The sequence below is a fragment of the Schistocerca piceifrons genome, chromosome 3 (genome assembly GCF_021461385.2).
Source record: "Schistocerca piceifrons isolate TAMUIC-IGC-003096 chromosome 3, iqSchPice1.1, whole genome shotgun sequence".
Lineage (NCBI taxonomy): Eukaryota > Metazoa > Arthropoda > Insecta > Orthoptera > Acrididae > Schistocerca > Schistocerca piceifrons.
Window position 1 is genome coordinate 93,666,152 of NC_060140.1, and position 14,553 is coordinate 93,680,704.

The following is a 14,553-nucleotide window of genomic DNA, read 5'->3' on the forward strand; positions in this document are numbered from 1 at the left end:
AACAGACAATATGGGAACCAAAATAATTATTATCAAAGGAAACAGAATAACTTCAGACGCAGCGGTCCAGCGCGCTATTACGATTCAGCGAGAAATTCTCCACCACGTGACCGACAAGGAAGAAACTATGGAATCTACTGACATGACGACAGACGATATGATCGTAACGACAGACCTGAATTGCATCAGAACTGGCGGGATTCAAACAGGGCAGGGCCCTCTCGACAAGGTGAATTAGTAGAAGTTAGGTCTCCAAATCCCAATAACGACGCGCGCCAACAAAGAGACAATAGGCAATGACTCATACTGCTGGCAGCCACAAAACGTACTTCTGAAACTGACGACGCAGCTGCTGTAGCTAGTAATTACGTAAAAATGGAAGACATTAGGGACGTCTTACTCCAGGAACACGACGTAAAACATAACAACATTGCATATCCTGTGATTCACATTGCAGTAAATGGCGTAAAATTTACGGCAGTACTTGACTCTGGCAGTCCCATTTGAATAATTAATGAAACAGCCTTTAGCAAATGCAACAAATCGAACGATTGCCCCACACTTCCGTTACGTAAGATTAAATTACAAGGTGCAATCGTTGGAAAAAGTGTAGATGTACGCCAACAAACCAACTTAGAATTCTTTTGTCAAAGCCACAGCTTCTCTATGAACTTTCTTATTGTTCCATTACTGTCGACGGAAATGATATTGGGAGTAGACTTTTTGAATGAATACAAAGCAATCTTAAACTTTCACGATGCTGAAATAAGTTTAGAGAAAGAAGGTAAGTCAATAGCTTTGAAATTTGAAGATTGGCTCTCAAACCATAACGAGGAAATTAATCGGCTTTACCTCCTGTTACACAACGGTTCAGAATTTTCGACGGAACTTCACACTAGGAATCACTCTGCAAGTACTGACAGGGATGATATCGATGGTGTATTTGATACTAATGAGTTAATTCAGAATAAAATTCAAATAATTGAGAATTGTAATGACACTGATGGGCAGGACCTTTTTGAGATTTTACAAGCACATTCCACAGTTTTACTCACAAAACAGGAACAATCAAGGGATTTCAATACCAATTGGCTATTAAAAATATAAAATCTGCAGCAAACAAAAATAGCAAACTACGCAGTAAAGCAAATGCAAATAAATTATATATTGGTCAGAAAGTTCTCATTAAAGCTCGTTCGTTGTCACATAAGAAGAAACACTTGAGTCACAAATTCTTTCTGATTTACAATGGACCTTACAGAATCCGACGTATACCACATGATAATTGCGTTGAAGTTGAAAGTCTGCGTACTAGGAAGAGTAAAGGATTGCACCACATTTCACATGTAAAACCGTTTATTCAGAGATAATCTGTTTTTTTAACTTCGTCTTTGCTATAAAATTTTTCACTTTACATTGCTAGTATGCCTAGTCAGACTTAGAATCTGTTAACATGCAACAATGTTTGAAGTTAAATATCCAGTCAAGAACCAAGAGAACTTATTTAAACAGAAATTACGAATGCATTGTTATAGTGAACAGAGGACACGGTGTTATTGTGTGTGTACATTCTTGCTTGTTAATTGCACGATTACGTAACGACTATAAGGTTTACATACTTAGAACATATACTGCTAATGAGATTTTAATGCAACATTTTGGTTTAGTTGAAAAGACATTCTTTATTTGAAGTACTTTCTGTGAGATTAAAGATGACTTCGTATTTGGTTTCTTTGACAGCTACGCGATTATATCACGACGCTACTAATGTGTGACACAATTTACATTGTTGCTTTTGCGGTGTATCTGTTTTATATCTGCACAGTTTTTATGTATTATTCCGGAAAGTAAAACATGTTTTAGTAGTAACTTTTGTGGTATAGCTACAATGAGACAGCCTTTTCCGTAGCACAACAATACGTTACAGTAAAGTACTCTCTTCATCACGGCAATAAGCATAATAACTACGATATCTATACGCAAAGCATTTCACTTTTGTTTATGATGAGGTGAGTACATTGACTTCAGCAGAACTTTGCTTACAGAGGACGATAACTACGACACCTCCACAGAATTATTTTACAGCAAGACGCACATTTAGCGCTACAGGACACGCACTTGAGTGATTAATTTTGTACTTAAAACATTTATTTTTAAAGATTTTTGAATTACAAAGAAAGTTTTCCGTGATACATTTCATTCCATTGCTGTAATCTATAACACCTGAGGGTATAATTACATTAATCCTCAGGGGGTGCACGCCTACATTCTGTACCATGTGTTTGGCAAGCACAAGGAGCCCTAGCTAATATGGTATTTGCTTATACAACTTTACACATCGGTACCATATTTCTCTAACACAGAATTACACAGCTATCTCATTATTTAACAGAGAAAGAAAAAATTTTTTTTACTACATCAGTGACAGATGTTTACGGAATTACATAGTTGGATAACCTACCCCTCATTCGATCATTGTGAAACCCTTCATTTCAGCAGGATAATGCACGACCGCATCTTGCAGGTCCCTTACAGGCCTTTCTGGATACAGAAAATGCTCGACTGCTGCCCTGGCCAGCGCATTCTCCAGATCTCTCAACAACTGAAAACGTCTGGTCAATGGTGGCCGAGTAACTGGCTCGTAACAATACGCCAGTCACCACTCTCGATGAACTTGGGTATCATGTTGAGGCTGCATGGGCAGCTGTACCTGTACACGCCATCCAATCACTGTTTGACTCAATGCCCAGGCGTATCAAGGCCGTTATTACGGCCAGAAGTGGGTGTTCTGGGTACTGATTTCTCAGGATCTATGCACCCAAATTGCGTGAAAATGTAATCACATGTCAGTTCTAGTATAATATATTTGTCCAATGAATACCCGTTTATCATCTGCATTTCTTCTTGGTGTAGCAATTTTAATGGCCAGTAGTGTATTTCAGACGAATTGAGGTATTTTTGACTGCGTATTTAAATGCTTGGATGTGCTGGATAGCACACGACAAAGTTAAGACCTTTATTGCGCACCTATTCAATTAATGACGGATTTCCCGTGGACTCTGCACGGAGCCTAGCTTTCACAAAGTGTAGAAGACAAGTCGACTAGTGTGACGTCACAAGTTCGTTGCAGGGCACGTATACCTCGTTTGTCCCGAGACAAGTACAGTGATGACTAATAAAAACGCATCGCACCGTCGATGCTTTTAGGTCAGTTGTGCATATTTTATAAACTCCGATTACACGCTGGTAACCGAAGCGCCTTCACTTCAGGTTGCAGTAATATTATGGTCTACTGAAGGCGACATACAGGGTGTTTCAAAAATGACCGGTATATTTGAAACGGCAATAAAAACTAAACGAACAGCGATAGAAATACACCGTTTGTTGCAATATGCTTGGGACAACAGTACATTTTCAGGCGGACAAACTTTCGAAATTACAGTAGTTACAATTTTCAACAACAGATGGCGCTGCAAGTGATGTGAAAGATATAGAACACAACGCAGTCTGTGGGTGCGCCATTCTGTACGTCGTCTTTCTGCTGTAAGCGTGTGCTGTTCACAATGTGCAAGTGTGCTGTAGGCAACATGGTTTATTCCTTAGAACAGAGAATTTTTCTGGTGTTGGAATTCCACTGCCTAGAACACAGTGTTGTTGCAACAAGACGAAGTTTTCAGCGGAGGTTTAATGTAACCAAAGGACCGAAAAGCGATACAATAAAGGATCTGTTTGAAAAATTTCAACGGACTGGGAACGTGACGGATGAACGTGCTGGAAAGGTAGGGCGACCGCGTACGGCTACCACAGAGGGCAACGCGCAGCTAGTGCAGCAGGTGATCCAACAGCGGCCTCGGGTTTCCGTTCGCCGTGTTGCAGCTGCGGTCCAAATGACGCCAACGTCCACGTATCGTCTCATGCGCCAGAGTTTACACCTCTATCCATACAAAATTCAAATGTGGCAACCCCTCAGCGCCGCTACCATTGCTGCACGAGAGACATTCGCTAACGATATAGTGCACAGGATTGATGATGGCGGTATGCATTTGGGCAGCATTTGGTTTACTGACGAAGCTTATTTTTACCTGGACGGCTTCGTCAATAAACAGAACTGGCGCATATGGGGAACCGAAAAGCCCCATGTTGCAGTCCCATCGTCCCTGTATCCTCAAAAAGTACTGGTCTGGGCCGCCATTTCTTCCAAAGGAATCATTGGCCCATTTTTCAGATCCGAAACGATTACTGCATCACGTTATTTGGACATTCTTCGCGAATTTGTGGCGGTACAAAATGGTTCAAATGGCTCTGAGCACTATGGGACTTAACAGCTATGGTCATCAGTCCCCTAGAACTTAGAACTACTTAAACCTAACTAACCTAAGGACAGCACACAACACCCAGCCATCACGAGGCAGAGAAAATCCCTGACCCCGCCGGGAATCGAACCCGGGAACCCGGGCGCGGGAAGCGAGAACGCTACCGCACGACCACGAGATGCGGGCAGTGGCGGTACAAACTGCCTTAGACGACACTGCGAACACCTCGTGGCCACATCGCACGGCCGACGTCTTTAATTTCCTGAATGAATATTTCGATGATCGTGTGATTGCTTTGGGCTCTCCGAAACATACAGTAGGCGGCGTGGATTGGCCTCCCTATTCGCCAGACATGAACCCCTGTGACTTCTTTCTGTGGGGACACTTGAAAGACCAGGTGTACCGCCAGAATCCAGAAACAATTGAACAGCTGAAGCAGTACATCTCATCTGCATGTGAAGCCATTCCGCCAGACAAAGGTTTCGGGTAATTTCATTCAGAGACTACGCCATATTATTGCTATGCATGGTGGATATGTGGAAAATATCGTACTATAGAGTTTCCCAGACCGCAGCGCCATCTGTTGTTGAAAATTGTAACTACTGTAATTTCGAAAGTTTGTCTGCCTGAAAATGTACTGTTGTCCCAAGCATATTGCAACAAACGGTGTATTTCTATCGCTGCTCGTTTAGTTTTTATTGCCGTTTCAAATATACCGGTCATTTTTGAAACACCCTGTATATGCACAGTCCGGCAGACCGACCTACCAACCGACCAAGTCCGTGTGCAGCGAACACAGATCGAGACCGACTTTATTCAGCGATTACAGCACCACCCTGCTACTGTCGCTGATTGCGAATTGTTTATAATAAATTCACTGAGGTTATGAAACAAAGAAAGAAAAAGTCGAGAGAAAACTGCGAGCAAGGGAGTGTTTAATGGAAAGAAATAAATTGAACCCACGTTCCGTTATTTGAGGAGCTGGGAGCCGATGACTTTCGTAACTATCTCGGAATGAATGTAGCATGCTTTACGGTACGGCTGAACATTATAAAATCATTCTTAACGAGATGGAATGGTCATGGGAGAAGCTATAAGCTGCGAGAAAATGCTGTTACAGCGAATATACGGTTTCTAGCCACTGGCATAGGTTACGAGCACCTCAGATTCAGTGCAGCTGTACCCCCACAGTTATTATCATAAAAGATTTCTAAAAGTTGCAATGTGATTTATAGTTGTCTGAGGAAATACAGCACGGTAAAGCAAATTAAATGATACAAAACATCTTCATGTGAACTTTATTATTTTATTTATTTATGTAGCACAAAAGATGTCTCCCATGATTTTAAGAATATAATATTATGGCGTCGCGCATCACCTAAGAAGTGTAATAACAGCTGCGTTTGAATTGACCTATTTAGCAGTTGCTAGACCTGTAAAGAAAGTCTACTCTTTGCTCTCTGTAGCAGAAAACTTGGAAATAGGTTAGATTTTTTAGCACCCCTAACAATGAACCAAGTAAATATTATGAGTAAAAGTGGATATGGTGTCTATATTTTTAGATTTTATTTCCTATATGCATCGGAAATGAATACTAATCCCTAATCGTTCTGTATTTCGTATTTACATTTCACTTCCAACGAGTACCGGAAATAAAACTGAAAAACCGAAATACAGAAGGCAGACAGAATTATGTTCATAAAATATATACATTTTACTCTGTCACCTTGCCACATGATAGCGTTGTGGAAGAGTTAAAAAATAAAACGTGCTTCATTTCTTGAATTCGATTGCTATAGTCCCTGCACGACCTGTCCCACACATACCTGCACTCTTTAAATTTCTCCAGAAATTCTCTCAATCAAGTTTCGTCCGCCTCACGCTACGTCATGTATGTGGGCTATTCGGAAAGTAGGTCCGATCAGTCACAAAATGAAAACAGTGAAAATCCAGCTACTTCTCTACATAGTATTGCTGGTCCGACTCAGACATTTGTCGTAGCATTGTACCAACTTTCCAATGCCCTCAGTTCTCTACGCTGGTCTGAAGTTCGTTGTTTGTGTGAAAGTGTTGTCTTCATAGCAAGCGGTTCATGTGAGAGGAGATGAACATCAGAGGGAGCCATGTCCGGGCTGTACGGTGGGCGATCAAACACTTTCCACCGAAAACTCTACAGGGGCGTCCTCACTGCCGCTGCAGTATACGGCCGAGAGACGTGGGGTTACATGCAGTCAGGCAACAACTCTCAGTGGGCAATGTTCCTCGGCTAGAGACACTGTTGTTCTAGACATCTTTACGTGCTCACTGTGTGGTTAAAATGGCTCTGAGCGTTATGGGACTTAACTAAGCTAAGGACATCACACACATCCATGCCCGAGGCAGGATTCGAACCTGCGACTGTAGATACACTGATCCAAACCGACAGCTGAAGATATTCTCTTTAATCAATATAGCTGGGCACCGTATACGCAGTTCATTATAAAAGATACATTTATTCATTACTCTGCGAGAGAACATCACTTCACATCGGTGACAAGCACTAAGTCAGATATCGCTGCGTCGAAATTCTCTAACATATTAACATGTCCCCATTCTAAAAGAAATTTGGGAAATACACAAGTGACAACATAAGTTGATTCTCTATCTTCTATACGGTTGTAGGATGGATTCCGTTGTTGGCGTGGATTCGTGAAAATTACTAAAGGAATTATTTTGATTGGTTTACCAGTGAAAGTAAAGTTAAGTCTGACCTGTTCAGTGTCAGTTTTCACAAATGTGACATGTAATTACGTTGTACTGTAAACGACCAAGTAAAGTTAAACAGCAGCTATGTTTTTACATAAAATTGATACCGTGTCGAAGAATGCGACTCCAAAATAAAAAGTTTTCCATACAGTTTAGCTGTACAGCTTTTAATGTAGATGCAGCACTAGAGTTAAATAATTCATGTTAATACCAGTATGATGAAAGCCAGTTTTCGCAATACAATGACATACTTACATTTAATCGTATGTGTGTGTGAAATCTTATGGGACTTAACTGCTAAGGTCATCAGTCCCTAAACTTACACACTACTAAGACCTAAATTGTCCTAAGGACAAACATGCACACCCATGGCCGAGGGAGGACTCGAACCTCCGCCGGGACCAGCCGCACAGTCCATGACTGCAGCGCCTGAGACCTCTCGGCTAATGCCGCGCGACTTTAATCGAATCAAACCTGAAAGTTGGCACAACTGATTGCTAACTACTGCTTGAGCTGAACTAAGGAAAAATATATACTGCAATTATTTCTAACCGAGCGAGGTGGCGCAGTGGTTAGACACTGGACTCGCATTCGGGAGGACGACGGTTCAATCCCGCGTCCGGCCATCCTGATTTAGGTTTTCCGTGATTTCCCTAAATCACTCCAGGCAAATGCCGGGATGGTTCCTCTGAAAGGGCACGGCCGACATCCTTCCCCATCCTTCCCTAATCCGATGAGACCGATGACCACGCTGTCTGGTCTCCTTCCCCAAACAACCAAACCAACCAATTATTTCTAGTTTAACGCGAGCTTATTTGTTAGCACTGGTCTCAATTCCAGACTTTCTGACACCGCCAAAATCTGCTGCGGAATATGTTTCTCTGGCTTGACATGCCAGGCAGGTGCATACAGCCTTCAATGAAGCGTGCAGGTAGACTACAGGTTGCCTCAAGCCTATTCCTACACGCAAATCTTATTACCTATCTGAAATAGCGCCAAACTCTATACACAGAAAACTGTCTGCTGGGAAGAAGAATCTGAAAGTGGAGCAGAAGAGCACTCACCCGTTGCACAGGCGCGCCCCTTCCTCGATGTATGACGTCTGGGAGAGCTTCCTGCGATCATCTAAGAAATCTGCCGTGCCTTCCAGCCAAGTCTCCGAAAATGGATGAAAGAGCCCGAGCAGTCGCCCTCTGAACACGGAAGCTCCCAGAACTGTATGAAGAAATGGCACGTGAATGTTAATGACACGTACTGTGAATACAGTCATGAGCACAGGGTGTAAGTACAATCGAGAGGCGGGAAAGTACACAAAGTGGGACCCCCTCTCATCACACGCCCGCTTCCATCCAATCCCATTCCCAATTCAACAAAACATCACCCAAACATCGTCTTTCACAGCAAGAACCCTGCCCATTCTCCCCGTGTTCTCTCTCTCTCTCTCTCTCACACACACACACAAACACCTTCGCCCCCTGTCTCTGTCCCTGTCTCTCTCTGTCTGTCTCTCTCTCTCCCACACACAGACAGGTACTACATTACCACAGTGTGTCTCTTCTCACTTCAGTTAAAATGTGATATAACTAAGAAGGAAAAAACAGTCTACGTTATTTGAGACATATTGGTGATGCCAAAACCGTCTTGCCCCCATTGATCCACACATGAATTCGTCCCTGCATCACTGCACATAACAAATATTGCACGCTATCATAGCTAAATTTTAATACAATCCAAAAGCAAACTGTTTCTTAAAAGAAACTTTATTTAACTAGAAAGGCAATCTACCTACGTCTATAATAATAATAAACAGTATATTTAGTGAAAGAACTAGACAATGTCGCAAACAGTGAAATAATTTCTAATATTGTACTGCAAGACAATTACAAGAAAGTTCATAAATTTTAATATCTATGCTTAGTGGCATAAATTCTTGTTTTATTTACTTGAATCAGTATTTCATCGTCCTTCTGTGTGCAAAATGACAATATTTTCAAGTAATCTATCTTTTCTGTTTCATTCTCCACAAAACTTATACGTCTACATACTCATCTATGCTCTGCGAGTCACTGTAAACGGCGTGTAGAGAATACGTTTCACTGAATCGTACATTTGTTTTTTCCGCTCCTTTCTCGAATGGAGCGTGAAAGAATGAATCTTTTAGCAGCTCTGTGCGAACCGTTATTTCGGCAATTTTATCTTCACTATATCTAGAGGACAGATACGTGGCGGCTGAACTGTATTCTACATTTACATCTACACGCATACTCCGCAAGCCATCATATAGTGCGTGACGGAGGGTACCTCGTACCGCTACTAGTTATTTCCTTTCCTGTTTCTCTCGCAAATAGAGGAAGGGAAAAACAGCTGTATATAATCCTCCGTACGAGACCTAATTTATATTGTGTTACTTATGCGAAATGCACGTCGGCGGCAGTAGAATCGTTCTGCAGTCAGCTTCAAATGCCCGTCTCTGAATTTACTCAAAAGTGTTTCGCGAAAAGAGCGTTGTCTTCTCTCCAGGAATTTCCACCTGATTTCCCGAAGTACCCCCGTAATGCTGGCATGTTGAGCGAACCTACAGGTAACAAATCTACCAGCCAGCATCTGAACTGCTTCGATGTCTTCCTTCAATCCGACCTGCTGAGGAGCCCAACACCCGATCAGAAGTCAAGAATGGGTCGCACTAATGTTCTGTAGGCGGTCTTCTTTACAGATGAACCACACGTTTCTAAAATTCTTCCAGTAAACCGAAATCGACCACTCACCCGTGATTTCCCTCCAGATCGCGTGAGTCAAACTTAGGGATGATTCCTTTGAAAAGGATACGGTAGATTTCTTTAACCAGTCCTCCCCCACCCGAGTTTTCTCTCCATCTCTAATGAACTCGTCATCCATTTTTATTTCTCACTGCGCCATTTCTAAGTAGTCCTATGAAGCTGCAACGTCCATATTCTCAGACTTCAACGCCTTAGCCGCTGGTTTAATTCTTTCTTGTGAAAGGCCTCGATTATGTTTCTAAGACCTAATGCTACACCTTGTTCGTTAATTTCTTCTTCTTGTTGTTGTGGTCTTCAGTCCGAAGACTGTTTTGATGCAGCGCTCCCTGCTACTATATCCAATTCGAGCCTCTTCATCTCCGAATAACTATTGAAACCTACATCTTTACGAATCTGCTTACTGTATTCACCTCTTGGTCTCCCTCTACGATTTTTACCCCCCCCCCCCCCCTACACTTCCATCCAGTACTAAATTGATGATCCCCTGATGTCTCAGAATGTGCCTTGTCAACTTAGCCCTTCTTCCAGTCAAGTTCTACCACAAATTCCTCGTCTCCCTAATCCTATCCAGTACTTCCCATTAGTTATTTGATGGACCCATCTGATCTTCAGTGTTCTTCTGTACCACCACATTTCTAAAGCTTCTGTTTTTTATCTTAACTGTTTGTCGTCCATGGCATGCATGGCAAAACTCTATACAAATGCCTTCAGAAAAGTCTTCCTAACACATAAATCTATATTCGATGTAAACAAATCTCTCTTCTTCAGAAACGGTTTTCTTGCCATTGCCAGTCTACATTTTATATCCTTTCTACTTCGGCTATCATCAGTTATTTTGCTCCCCTAACAGCAAAACTACTACTTGAAGTATCTCGTTTCCTAATGAATTCCCTTAGCATCCTCCGTTCTAATTTCACTACGTTTCATTATCCTTGTTCTGCTTTTGTTGGTGTTTACCTTATATTTTCCTTTCAAGACACTGTCCACCCCGTTCAACTGCTCTCCCAAGTCCTTTGCTGTCTCTGTCAGAATTATTGTGTCAACGACGAACTATGAAGTTTTTATTTCTTCTCCCTGAACTTTAATCCCTACCCCAAATTTTTCTTTTGTTTCTTTTACTGCTTGTTCCCTGTACATATTTAATAACGTCGGGGATAGGCTAGAACCCTGTCTAACGCCGTTTTTAACCATCAGTAGAGCTGCAGGCCCTCAGGAAAAATTACGACTGTAGTTTCCCCTTGCTTTCAGCCGTTTGCAGCGCCAGGGCAGCAAGGTCGTTTTTGTTGATGTTACAAGGCCAGATCAGTCATTCATCAAAACTGTTGCCCCTGCAACTACTGAAAAGGCTGCCGCTCCTCTTCAGGAAGCCGGCCGGAGTGGCGGAGCGGTTCTAGGCGCTATAGTTTGGAACCGCGCGACTGATATGGTCGCAGGTTCGAGTCCTGCCTCGGACATGGATGTGTGTGGTGTCCTTAGGTTAGTTAGGTTTAAGTAGTTCTATGTTCTAGGGGAGTGATGACCTCAGAAGTTAAGTCCCATAGTGCTCGGAGCCATTTGAACCTCTTCAGGAACCACACGTTTGTCTGACCTCTCAACAGATACCCCTCCGCTGTGGTTGTACCTACAGTACGGCTATCTGTATTGCTTACATTTCTTACTCTTGCTAATTATGTTTGTCAGAGTCTTAAGGAACATCAGTGAATCTATTTTTAACGGTATAGATGGTTTCTTATCTGCCACCCCAACATGTTGGATTTGGTGTTCTTAGCGTTACTCTGGGAGCACTCGAGGAACATTTTTTAAAATCCTATCACCGTAGCATTGCTTGATCGAAAAAATCTGTAGATACTCTCAACCATTTAGAAATCCATGTCTCTTTCTTGATTAGCCTCTTAGCCTCAACAGCACCTTTAAAGACTAAATTTAAATTGTGAATAGATTCATTTTTGCGGATGCTTTGTCATAGCTTCTTCACTTTTAATACGTTTTGGTGTATACGAGGTGTGGCTAGAAAGAAACCGGACTAGTACTGGTGAAACAATAAAACGAATGCAATAAGGCTGAAAGTCGCGTGGCCTGTCACGTGACTCTCGCTCCGCCTACTGCTCGAGTTTCATCTGCCTCTTGCACTCAGTCTGCCCGTGGCGTCTGTTTTAAGTAGTTGACGTTTTGTCTGTGCGTCGGAAAATGTTGAGTGTACAGAAAGAACAGCGCGTTAACATCAAATTTTGTTTCAAACTAGGAAAATCTGCAAGTGAATCGTTTGTAATGTTACAACAAGTGTACGGCCATGATTGTTTATCGCGAACACAAGTGTTTGAGTGGTTTAAACGATTTAAAGATGGCCGCGAAGACACCAGTGATGACACTCGCACTGTCAGACCATTGTCAGCAAAAACTGATGCAAACATTGAAAAAATCGGTAAACTTGTTCGACAAGATCGCCGTTTAACAATGAGAGCAGTGTCTGAGTTAACAGGAGTTGACAAGGAAAGTGTTAGGCAGATTCTTCATGAAAGTTTCAACATGAACAAAGTGTGTTCAAAAATGGTTCCAAAGTGTCTCACAATTGAACAGAAGGAACGCCGAAGAATGATTTGTTCTGACATCCTGGAAAACATTGAAAGTGATCCCACCTTCTTACAAAATGTTATTACTTGCGATGAATCGTGGTTTTTTACTTACGATCCCGAAACGAAACGCCAATCGATGCATTGGGAAACTCCTGGTCCTCCACGACAAAAAAAAAGCACGAATGTCAAAATCGAAATTCAAGGCAACGATGATTGTTTTTTTTTTTTGACATCAAAGGGATTGTGCACATTGATTGGGTACCAGAGGGACAAACAGTGAATCAGCATTACTACATTAGCGTCCTGGCTACCCTACGTGAGCGAGTACGGAGAAAACGGAACGATTTGTGGAGAAAAAAGTCATGGATCCTTCACCAAGACAATGCCCCAGCTCACAGTGCGTTGTCAGTGAAGACGTTTTTGGCAAAACACAACATTCCCAACTTAGATCATCCACCCTACTCACCTGATTTGGCCCCCTGTGACTTTTCTCTTTTCCCTAAAGTCAAGTCAGCTTTGAAAGGAACTAGATTTGAGACTGTTGAAGCAGTAAAAGAAAAAGCGACGGAAGTAAAGTATGGACTTACCGAAAATGATCTGCAGCATTGCTGTGAACAGTGGAAAATTCGTATGGAGCGGTGTAGAGACCGAGGAGGAGAGTACATTGAAGGAGATAACATGAAATTGTAAATAACTGTAAATAAATGTTTTTTCCAGCATCAGTCCGGTTTTTTTCTAGCCGCACCTCGTATTTTCAATTAACTGATGATCGTACCGCAATGCAGACTGGAGGTAAATGAACTGCACACCTTAACATCACTATGATTTCCTTAAGACTCTTTCATTATTTTAACACAGTAAAAAGCTTTCTTTTGACTGACGGATTTTACTAATTTGTCTACTTTTCCTTCCTCTTTAATTTTTTTCCAATTTGTCCCTTTTTTTAAATTTCCATAGGCACCTTATCCTCGGGGTATTGCTCCGTTCGTGACTGTCTAGTGAGTCTATGGTATATGTAAATAAAAAGTTAAATGTCCATGAACACGTCATAAGATAAAAAGGAAAGATTCACATCCAGTCAGTAAGGACATACGCTTATAAAAGTTCACCAAATCCAACAAACCCACTTCTGACAGATCGCACTTATTTTACATAACATCAAGAATTATAGAAAGGATTTAAATTAATTACGTGAAAGTGTCCCAAATCTCCTAGAAAACGCGAATGTGAAAAAAAGGTAAGTCGAGATTCGAACCCTCTACCGACTTAGCGTCTGTTCTGTAACGTGGTGCTGTGGCGGAACAAGCGCTGTATCATTCGAGAGATTACAGAAGCGAGCGAGTGTGGCGGGACGTAACCCCAGTGCACTACTACTAGCGCTACACCGCCATAACGTACCTGTGCGTAGCCTACAAAATATTGCGCCGTCATCTAAGGGTGAAATCAAAATTAGAAATAGTTTTTCCAAACTTTGTCATTGTAAGCTTCAGTATATTAATGTTTAATCTGTTAAATCTCAGAGTGATCAGATAAATATGTTTCCCTAAATACATCGTTTTAAACAAAAAACAAGTGGTGCTAAATAATAGAGCTAGAAAGCCAAAAAGTGTTCAGAACGTGCAAATGTATGTCAAAATCACCTGTCACAAATTTCAACTTTATCGGAACAATATTTTGCTCAGGATCCACGATTTTACGAAAAATTGAAGGCACTTAATATTAGACTCAGGAAGATAAAAATTCGTATGACGCTTCAGTGTAGTATAGAAACATTAACCATATGACCCCCTTAAGCTACGTCTAATAATTTTCAAATAATTTACTGAAAACTAAATTTTGAACAAAAATGTCCTTATTTGTAATAGATTAAGCATCATTTATATGATTGATAGAAAATTTTGATTACAGCATCTGATAAACCTGTTAAATAATAAATCTATAACAAGTTTCAAGACTTTTAAGCAAGTACCAATCAATACAAGGTCTCTTAAAGATGTAGTTCGGAGGTCTTGTTCTACTGTCAGCTATGTCCTAAAAATTCTAGACAGGAAAATTTAAATGCAGGAGAGGTAAAACTTTTCCTATGATTAAAGCCAACCTGACTCCACTCATACAAAAATTACGAAGATTCTAAACTGATACACA